We start from the raw sequence: 10,221 nt of genomic DNA, 5'->3' as shown, positions 1-10,221 counted from the left end.
ATTACTATTTTAAACTCGTCATTTATTGGACTTCCTAGTTCATCATTTTCTATGTTTTCCTTCCCCCTCTCAGGTAGCGAAAGAGATTCGGTGCCTAGCCTGCACAAGTCTCGCCTACCACTGCATCAAGTTGTCAAATAGCTCTCAAGTTTTTTTAGATGTTTGTATGCATATAGTTTTAGTCTGGTTTGACATGTAATCATATGTATCTAGAGTTGAGAAATGAGCTGTTTGGTTGTACACATTGGTTTGGTTTTATAGGATGTGTGGGGAGTTGATACTTATGCATGTATATATCTAGGGTTTCATGAACTAAAGTACATATTTTATAATATCTGAAGTGTTTGTGCGATTGTTGAGTATGATATATTTGTGAACAAGTGTAGATATGAATTGAAATATCAGGTTAAGCAGGAAGCAGGTGGACAATAAATGTCACAAGTAGGTTGATGTTTACTGACTTCACATCTTCTTCTCGGTTAAGAGGGTAATTCGATAGGGGATGTGACATATTATATATATTTTTAAAGTAAATTGAGTTTATAACATGTTATACTGTATTTCTAAACATTTGTATCTTTATTTAATATAACTCTGCATTTTAAAATTTAAAATTCAAAATTTGAATACAACGAAAACTTAAAAATATAGAATTAGAATTTTTACTATTTGGATCACAAAATTCGACAAACTGTTTTCAAAAGTAGAATATAGGTCATACATATTTGTTGAAATCAATAATCTAAAAGTAGTATGGTATATGTAACATTGTTGGTTCCAAGTGACTGGGCTCTACTTCGCAAATGAGATTTATGAAAGTTTGTTTAAATTCGAATTCTCTACTAGACAGACTCTAAGTCACTTTATCTTGGTATTTAGTTCCTTCTATTTGATCAGTACTTAAGTACTACATGTACATGGATAATTCTTTTTTTCCCTCCTAAAAAATGGAAGTACAAGTGGAAATACTTGTGCATATAAGTGATACTAGGTGATGTTTGCAAGAGATGCTAGGTTGTATCTATTTCGAGTTGTTTGGAAGAATTAGGGCCTAAAACAGAAATTTAAAACAAATAATTCAATAAAAATAGAATTGCATTTCATATTTTCAAATATATGTTTGGTAGTAGATTTAAAAATTGGATCCTAATATGAATAATTGTTTAAAAATGTGTTTCTATATATTTATAATTCATCAAACTAGTTGTAGTTATCAACTAATATTTAGTTAACAATGAACTAATATTAATTCATCTATGAATATAATTATGTTAAAAATATTTATATAATTATTTTTTAGAAAAATGAATTTAGTTTATAACATGATAGTATTTCTACATGTTTTTTTAAATCTTTATTTAATATAATTATGCATTTTAAAAATTAATGCACTTTTGGTCCTCCAGATTTAGAGTCGATGTTTATTTGGTCTCTGAAATTTTAAAAGGTAGACTTTAGCCCCCTAGGTTTGTAAGATGATTCTAAATGATCCCTGACTTAACTTTTGAACTAACGAAATACTGACCAGATCGTTAAGTGATGATGTAGATGAGAAGACAAGTTACTTTCATTTGACAATTTGACAAAATTACTTGAATTAGTTGGCAAATACTTCTAATTTTTAGTGTTTTACAAAAGTTTATTAGAAAGAAAATAAAATGGTTTAAAATATTAAGAATATTAAAAAACAACCCTAAATCACTTTCTTCTTTTGCCATCCATTTTGGTCGTTCGATTTTTCTTTGATTTCTTTAGATTTTCTTTAATTCCTGTTATGGGTTTTCGGTTTTATAGGCTTTGTAATGTTCCTTCCTCACATTCAGCACCAGAATTTTCTCATTCTTTGTAATTCCACTCCAAAAACATTCAATTAAGCAAAAAAATTATGTCAAATAATTCAAATAATCCCCATAAAGTAAAAAAAAAAAAAAGCCATAAAAACAGAATAGAGGAAGTGGCTGAGAGTGCCACAGATTGGAAAGCGAGAGGTTTCAGGTCATTGATTAAAAGTCTCAAATATGAGATCTCAAATTTTATTCATCAAAATCTTAATGTCATTATAATTGAAGGATAGAAAGCTTTATATAACTTTGTAGAGAATTTAATCTATTTAATACAAATAAACAAAAGTCAAAATAAAGCATTAAATTCCTTCCCATCCTCCATCTTCCAACAACCATCTTAAATGTAATATCATTAATGACACTCTCCATATTTTACTAGTCATAGAAATAAGATTAAAGCTGAAATACAATGTTGGAATTGATGTCCTAAATCTATTGTATCTCGTGGTTTGTAGTTTTGTTAATACAAATTATTCATCTAATAAAATCAGATGTATTTTATTTGACGTTTAAACTGCACTAATTTAATCCAATAAACTAAGATCCAAGGTTATTTTATGAAACTTAAACATGTATGTTGAAACATATATGTGGATCATGTTTAAGTAATAACCTAAATGGTTTGTAGTAGATGGATAAGGCTGGGTACCTTATCCTGGTGACACTATGAATACGACCCCTTTGTAGATGTTACAATTATTTTAAAGTGCTACAAATAATCTGATCCTGATTGTTCATGTGTAGACATGGGAACAAGGGTATTCTATAAAAAGAGTTTGTATAAGACCGGACCACGAAATGAATAGACTCTCTATATAAATGAAAAGAAATTTGGAAAATTTGGTTGGAGGCAAAATGTAAGGATGATCTAGCCCTAAAGATGAAGATTTCATTTTATAGAATTGTGGTAGCGCTGCGACACTCTTGCCGCATAATGCAGAGGGGTGGGGTGCGTAGGCACAACAACGGTCAGCATAGTGCTTAGAGCGTTGTGGTACCACAGGACAACACCGCGACTGTCACCCCCCCTCCCTAGCCTTAACCCCCAAGACCGGGAAGGGAGCGTGAGGGTACACCAGTAGTATTCCAAGACAATATTTCAATTGAATGTTTTCCCCCCTTATCTATTAAAGATTTCAACATGTTTACAATACTCTATCTAACTCTCATACACATAGTTCAATTTCCTATATTCTTTATTACAAGATCCGAGCTGTGCTCTGAGAATTTACCAAGTCCTGGTGTGATAGTGGTCAGAAGACTCCTTCCTGAACGCTCCATTTTGCTACCTGGGGAGGGATATAAGAAAACATTTGGAAGAGTGTGAGCTACTAAGCCCAGTGAGTGGTTCTTTTAGAATAATAATCACTTTGCAAATCATATTTTTTGGAAATCAATCACATAATCATAATTCCAATACAATTTATGCATGATCATGTGTACATCCATTCAATCATCAACCTCCAGTTCCATGCTATACGTGGCGTGCTCATTTCATGGACACATTATCAATCATCACAACTTTTTATGGAAACTTTCCTATAACCCACTTTTCCCGCCAATGTGCACACTGACAATTCTTTAACCCACTAGTCATGCTTAGGTACTTGACTATATTTTCCGTTAGTCGTCACCGACTATTATTTCCCGCCGACCGAGGCCGATTATATTTTCCCGCCAAGCACCTTTTGTTAAGTATGCTACCTATGTAATCTGGGTATAATCTCAATTTCCATACCAATTTCACAAACAATATCATGGCAGTCATCATAACATCACAAGCATGTATTTTGCACTCACATATGCATTTATTCAAAGCATAAAACTAAGTGAACACTCACCGTCAGCAAGTTTTTCCCTTAAAACCACCTTCAGACTACCTTCCTGTGAATTCCTCCATATCAATGGAAATTCCTTAATTAATATTTGTTATATCAATAAATAGTGTCAAACTAGCCAAAATATCATTATATATTGAAAACACCAGCTTACCCTACTCCAATCTAGCCAAAATACCAAAATTAGCCTCTTTAGAGGTTATTTGGTCCAAGATAGGCAGCTGGGCGTTGGGCAGTAGGCAGAGTGGGTGTGCTGCGCCGCACAGGGGGTTAGTGCGTTTGGCCGTGCGCTGTGCTGGGTGAGCGCTGGGCGTGCGTTGCACTGGGCATGATGCGTCGTACGGGGAAGGAAGCTGTGTGGGCTGATGCACGGGATGCGTTGAGCGATGCGCGCATGGACGGACGGATGGATGCGTGGGCTGGCTGTGCGTCCGGCTGCCTCAATGCCTCACCAATGCAACCTTGTTTCTTTTGATCTCCAATCAACTTGGCAGCCTAATAACTCAAACGTCACTCTCTAAATATGCTCTCACACACGATTTAGGTGCTGGTATGAATGAATTTCCCTTGCCCAACTCCCCTATTTATGGCCATTTCAAACTCACCCCATGTTGAGAACATAACTCCCATTTGTCTCACTTTGGAGTTGCCAACATTCAGTCTACCCAACCTATCCTTAGCCTAGCCTTGAGTTGTTCTTATTTCAGCTTGCCAGCCAACATCTCCTTTTCTGCATGAAATCTCCTTCACCTACCTCCTACTTGGGGTGATAAGACTTCAATTTCATGAAATCTCCTTTAGCCACCTCCTACTAGAATTTTGTGTGATCCTTCTTTTGCCACCTAAATCACCTAAATACCTCACATATGTCTCTACTTAAATTGTTTAAGTCTTATATTCGTATACCTTTGGCATCCTCCCTTGACGTTTTCCATCAATTAGCCTTACCTTTTATCCTTAACGCATAGCAACTCACCTTTTCTTCATCAAAGTCCTACTTAGCCAACACATGAATTGGCCATCACCAATGCATAGGGTGGTTTCTCACCCTTGACGCATGGCTTGCTAGGTGTGCTTGCTCGATCTACTAGGCGTGAACGCATGGTGCTGACCATCGATGCATGGTGTGCCGCCTAGGCGCTTGCACGTTTGCTCGGCCGCATGGGCGTGCGCTTGGCCTGGTGCATCGACGCATGGTTGCTCGGCAGACGCAGCAGTGCTTCGACGCATAGGATAACTTGCCTGCGTATTCGTTTGACGCATAAGCAGGCACTTGGCATACACCATCAATGCATGGGTTACGTGCAAGACGCATGGCCTGTGCGTTTGGCCTTGAAGCCTGGCCGACGCGCCTAACATGCTTCACTCGACGCATGCTTGCTGCCCGTGTCCGCATGGCTCATGTATGCCTTTGCGTTGGTTTTATGCAATCCTTAGGCTTTTTTTTTTCAAGTTTTCTTGCCTCCATCCTCCATGCCTTCTTGCGTCCACATGTTTTAAGCGCTTCATAGGCGTTTGGATTTTGGTCACCCTTTTTGGATAATTTTGATGTTTTCCTCCCTTTGTTCCAATATCTTTACTTAAAATTTTTCTTCTCTATTTAAGTTCCACTTTAGATTTAATGTTAGGGTCTTACAGCGGCACTGCACCAAAATTTGGTGCTTCTGGAGAAAAACATCGCATGTTGGCGCTATGGCATTGTATGCTGCGCCTCTAAGGGCATTTTCATTATTTTGCCTCCTTTGAAGCTTGTTGAGGAAAATAATTTGTTTGCGTTGATGGTCATGCGATGATCATGCGTTGGTTAGACGAATATGCAGAATGCGTTAATCGTGTATGCGATGATCATGTGTTCCTGTCACAAGTTTTCTTGCTCTCTCGCCAAGTATAATGAGATCACAAGTTTCTCATGATGATTTGAGGTCGAACATGGGGATTTGTAACTAAAAGATGGTTGTAAATTAATGTGTTTGAGGTGGAGAATAGAAATAAAAAGAAAGAAGCCGATTAAGGCTACTCCTACTCCTTCTAAACAGACTGAACAATTGAAGTTATTCACACGTAATGAGATGCATGGAGAAGTAGAGTTGTGGAGGAGATATCACCAAGTCCTTAAGCTTGGTCGCAAGGGTAATCCCAACTCACCACATTAACACATCGCACACCTCTTGGTGGTCAGCCACATGCTTTATATCTTTATAACGCATGATTGCATGGAACATAAGGTTATTTCTATCTATAGGAACATTGCTTACTTTTCTTAGCGAGTTTCACTACTTACCCTCTCGGGCAGTTGGTTATAGCTACTCTGCTCATAGATAAGCATTGTGATAGCCTCACACTAAGCAAATAGGATTGGCTTACTATACTCGCACAACGCACACCTCTCGGTTGTTTGCTACATGCGTCATATCTTTATGCCGCATGATTGTGTATGCGATAACTCTTGCAATCTGTACTTAACTCATGATGGTGAGAGTAAAAGATGGAATAGAAGAATATGATGTAAATGATGTAAATGATATTGAAGGAACTAAAGAGATGTATTGATTACAAAATGTATTAATGTCTTAAGCCAAAATGTAATACAATATAGAGGTGAGAAGAAAGATGGATGGCTAGATGTAGGCAATCTCTTGCTTCCATTAAATGTGTGTCAAGACTACCGGTGGTGCAATGGATGGGTGGTGAAGTAGTCCCTCTCGAGATCTATCTCTGGTGAAGTCTGGTTGTCAATCAGAGGAGGTTGTGGAAGTGAAAAACTCTCAAAGAATTTTTTGCTTATGCTCTCATCTGTGATCATAGGAATTTGCCCAGGGCAGAAGTCCCACATTCTTGAATTTGGGCTTCAAGGCTCTATTTGTAGAGCTCAAACGCCAATAGCTTTGGACGTGCCTAGGGTTTCTAAGCAATCCAGTGCTTTGTGTCTTTAAGGGACGTCCTTTCTGTTCGGTCTATGCATTGGCTTAAGTCCAACGCATTAGAAACCTACCCCCTTTCTAAACTTCTTCAAGTTGATTTAACATTTTTTTCTTTTTCTTTTTTTTTTTATTAGAAAAGCAATAAAAATCAACAAATAACCAAGAAAAGGCTAACAAATAACACAGAGTAAATTGCAAACAATTGCAAACATAAAATACAGAATGCAAAAATAGTTAAGTGTAGAAGAAGCGTCCCTAGAATATGTGTCTATTTGAATGTAGGGAAGCTTCGACGCGAGCTTCAGTTGGCTTCGCACAACTCAAGGGATGACTTTTGTCGTTCTAAACTTTCTTCAAAGTAGGGCTTCACCCTTTGCCCATTTACTTTGAATGCATTTGTGCCATCTTCTCGTGTTAACTCCACAGCTCTATGTGGAAATATTGTATCGATAATAAACGGTCTTGACTATCTAGATTTTAATTTTTTTGAAACAAATGCAACCGTGAGTTGAATAATAAGACTTTTTGTCCAACAACAAATTCTTTCTTACTGATGCATTGGTCATGCCAATGTTTAGTCTTTTCCTTGTAGAATTTGCTGTTTTCGTATGCATTCAGCTTCCATTCATCAAGCTCATTGAGCTGAAGCTTGTGTTGTTTGCTCATGCCTTTCAGGTTTAAGTTCAGCTTCCTCACTGCTCAAAAAGCTTTGTACTCCAACTTCAAGGGTAAGTGACAGCCTTTTCCGAATACAAAGAGTATGGAGACATACCTATTGGAGTTTTGTAGGCAGTTCTGTAGGCCCAAAGTGCTTCGTCTAGCCTTTGTGCCTAATCTTTCCTTGATGCGTTGACTACCTTTTCCAATATCGTCTTTATTTCCCAATTAGATACTTCTGCTTGACCATTGGTTTGAGGGTGATATGCGGTAGCAATTTTGTGCCTGACTTTATATTTAGCGAGTAATTTTGAACTGATGTGGTTAATAAAGTGCGTACCTTCATCACTCATCAGAGCCCTCGGTGTTCCGAAGCATGTGAAAATATTCTTGGTGAGAAACTTTGAATCAGTTACTGCATCATTCTTGGCACAAGCCACAGTTTCCACCCATTTTGATACATAATCTACTGCCAGCAAGATGTCTTGTTGACCACAGGACAGAGGGAAAGGTCCCATAAAATCAATGCCTTGTACATCAAATAATTCGACTTCAAGTATATTGTTCAGAGGCATTGTGTTCCTTGAGGATATATTACCTGTGCGTTGACAAGGGTCGCACTTGAGAGCATACTCCCTTTCGTCCTTGAAGAGGGTGGGCCAGAAATATCCACTCAGCTAGGATGTATAAGTTAATAACTTGTATTTCTACAAGTTATCACTATGCATGGACAAGCATGCGATAGCCAAAGTCTTGAGAGGTTAACAAAGCATGAGGTAGCGTCAAGTGTGCGCGAGTGTGGGCACTAGGCGTTAAAGTTGCGTGCTATGAACCCCGAATCCTAATTTCTCTACTTGAGTACGTTCCCTATTGAGATCAGTGTGGTGAGTAGATTGATGTGGAAACTAGTGTGTAATGGTAGAGAAAAGGATAGAAAATTAGAAGAAAAGAGGAAATTTGGAAGCTTGACTTTTGGGAAAAATTTGGAAAATTTGGCTAAGTATAGAATTTTGTGTGTTGATGCGTTGGAAGGGTGGTGTTGATGCGTTGGAAGGATTGTTGGTGATGGCATGTGGCTGAAGGAAGAAAGATGGAGGTGATGCGTTGGAAGGCAGCCTATGCGTTGAGCAAGCCAAGCGCTGCCAAATGCCCAGCCGTGCATCGAGCAGCCTCGGCCAGATGCCCCTATCCAATGCATCGAGCAGCCTCGGCCAGACGCCCCTACCATGCGTTGAGCGGCCATGCCTGTGCAGCGAGCACCTTGTCGGACGGCCATGCCCATGCGGCCAAGCACACCCATACGGCCGAGCAAGCGAGCGATGGCCAGCCTATGCCGCACGCCCATGCATCGAGCAACCAGCCTATGTAGCACGCCCATGTGTCGAGCGGCTAGCCTATGTAGCACACCCATGCGTTGAGCGACTAACCTATGTAACACACCCATGCGTCGGTGGCCAGCACCATGCACCCATGCCAAGCAAGCCGTGCGATGCTAACTAGTGAGCCATGCGTCGAGGATGGGCGGTCACTCTATGCATTGGTGATGGCTAGCTCTTGCGATGGCTAAGTTGGATTACAATGGTAGTAAGTGGGTTGCTATGCGTTGAGCATCCAAGAGTTGGACGCATATAAAGGATGAGATCACCGAAAGGATGTCGTCAAACCATGTGTCTTCTTGGGAGGAAGCCTTAAGCCTTAAGAATTTGAGGTGGTTGCATCTGAGGACATGCAATTTGAGGCTCATGCGTTGGCTACATGGGAGGAAGACACTTAGATTGCGTTGATAAAAAAGATGTGTTGGTATTGTGAGGAGGAAACACTTGAACATGCATCCACATAGGAGGTGTCGACTTTGGGGAAGGTTTGGACGCCTATAAATAGGGCCAAAAGACTTCATTTTCAGATCACAATTCAAAAATATAGTAAAAAGAGTGGGAGAGTTGAGCAAACCTTGCGTTGAGAACAAAATCCATGCGTTGGTCATAGAATTTCAAAGAGGACGCACTGGACAGTGAAGTCTGGAAAGTAGTATCAATTTGGGATGAGAAGTTCTCCTAATTTACTCATGCGTTTGGAGTGATTCAAAATTCACCTGAAAGCTATGGAAGTCTAATTTTTAGGGTAGGGCTGCCGGAGGGAACTCTTGAAGGGATCGGGCTGGAAACTGAGAAGAAGACAGAAGGGTCAGGCTATCGGATGTGCTTGGGCCAGTCTTGGAGATTTTGTGATTCCGGCCAAATCAAGAGAATTTATGACCTCAAATGTTAGGGTAACCTTCCTAAGACATTTTAAAATATGTTTGTAGAAGGAAGTATCTCAAAATAAGGTTTAAAACTATAAGTAATCTGAGTTGTAAGTTGAATCTGAATTCTAGGGGTGAAAAGGGAGCCCGGGGAAGAAAAGGAACTGCTAGAGTGAAAAGTTCCTAAGCGATCGAGGTGAGTGACTAAAACGTTTGACTAAAATATTTGACTAAAATGTTTGATTTACAATGTTTTACAGAAAGCATGTTTTAAAGAAGATTATTCTCATGCCAGCTAGTTTTACAAAGTGATTTCCAAGCAAACCATGAATTATGTTTTAAACGCATGCATGTGTGGGAAGTTTGTTGAAAAGTTATTTATATGTCTTAAATATACCCATCATGCATTAGTATCTTTAAAGCTATGTTTTTATATGTGTTATACTTTACATGCTTTAAAGAGAAAGTCATCTATGACTAGTTTTACTTAAAACGTGATACCGAAGGACATTTGAGAAGGTATCCGCCCAACTAGATACCGAAGGACATTTGAGAAAGTATCTATTGATACTGAAGGACGTTTGAGAAGGTACGAAATCAACCAGATACTGAAGGAAATTTGAGAAGGTATCCTAGAAGCTCGATACTGAAGGACATTTGAGAAGGTATCTGAGTAGAAGTACCTAAGGTATGACGGTACTTAGTATGGCCACGTGTAG

The sequence above is a fragment of the Benincasa hispida genome, chromosome 3, assembly GCF_027475165.1.
Source record: "Benincasa hispida cultivar pf3 chromosome 3, pf3_genome.v1.1, whole genome shotgun sequence".
NCBI lineage: Eukaryota > Viridiplantae > Streptophyta > Magnoliopsida > Cucurbitales > Cucurbitaceae > Benincasa > Benincasa hispida.
Note: the sequence above shows the minus strand (reverse complement) of the source record.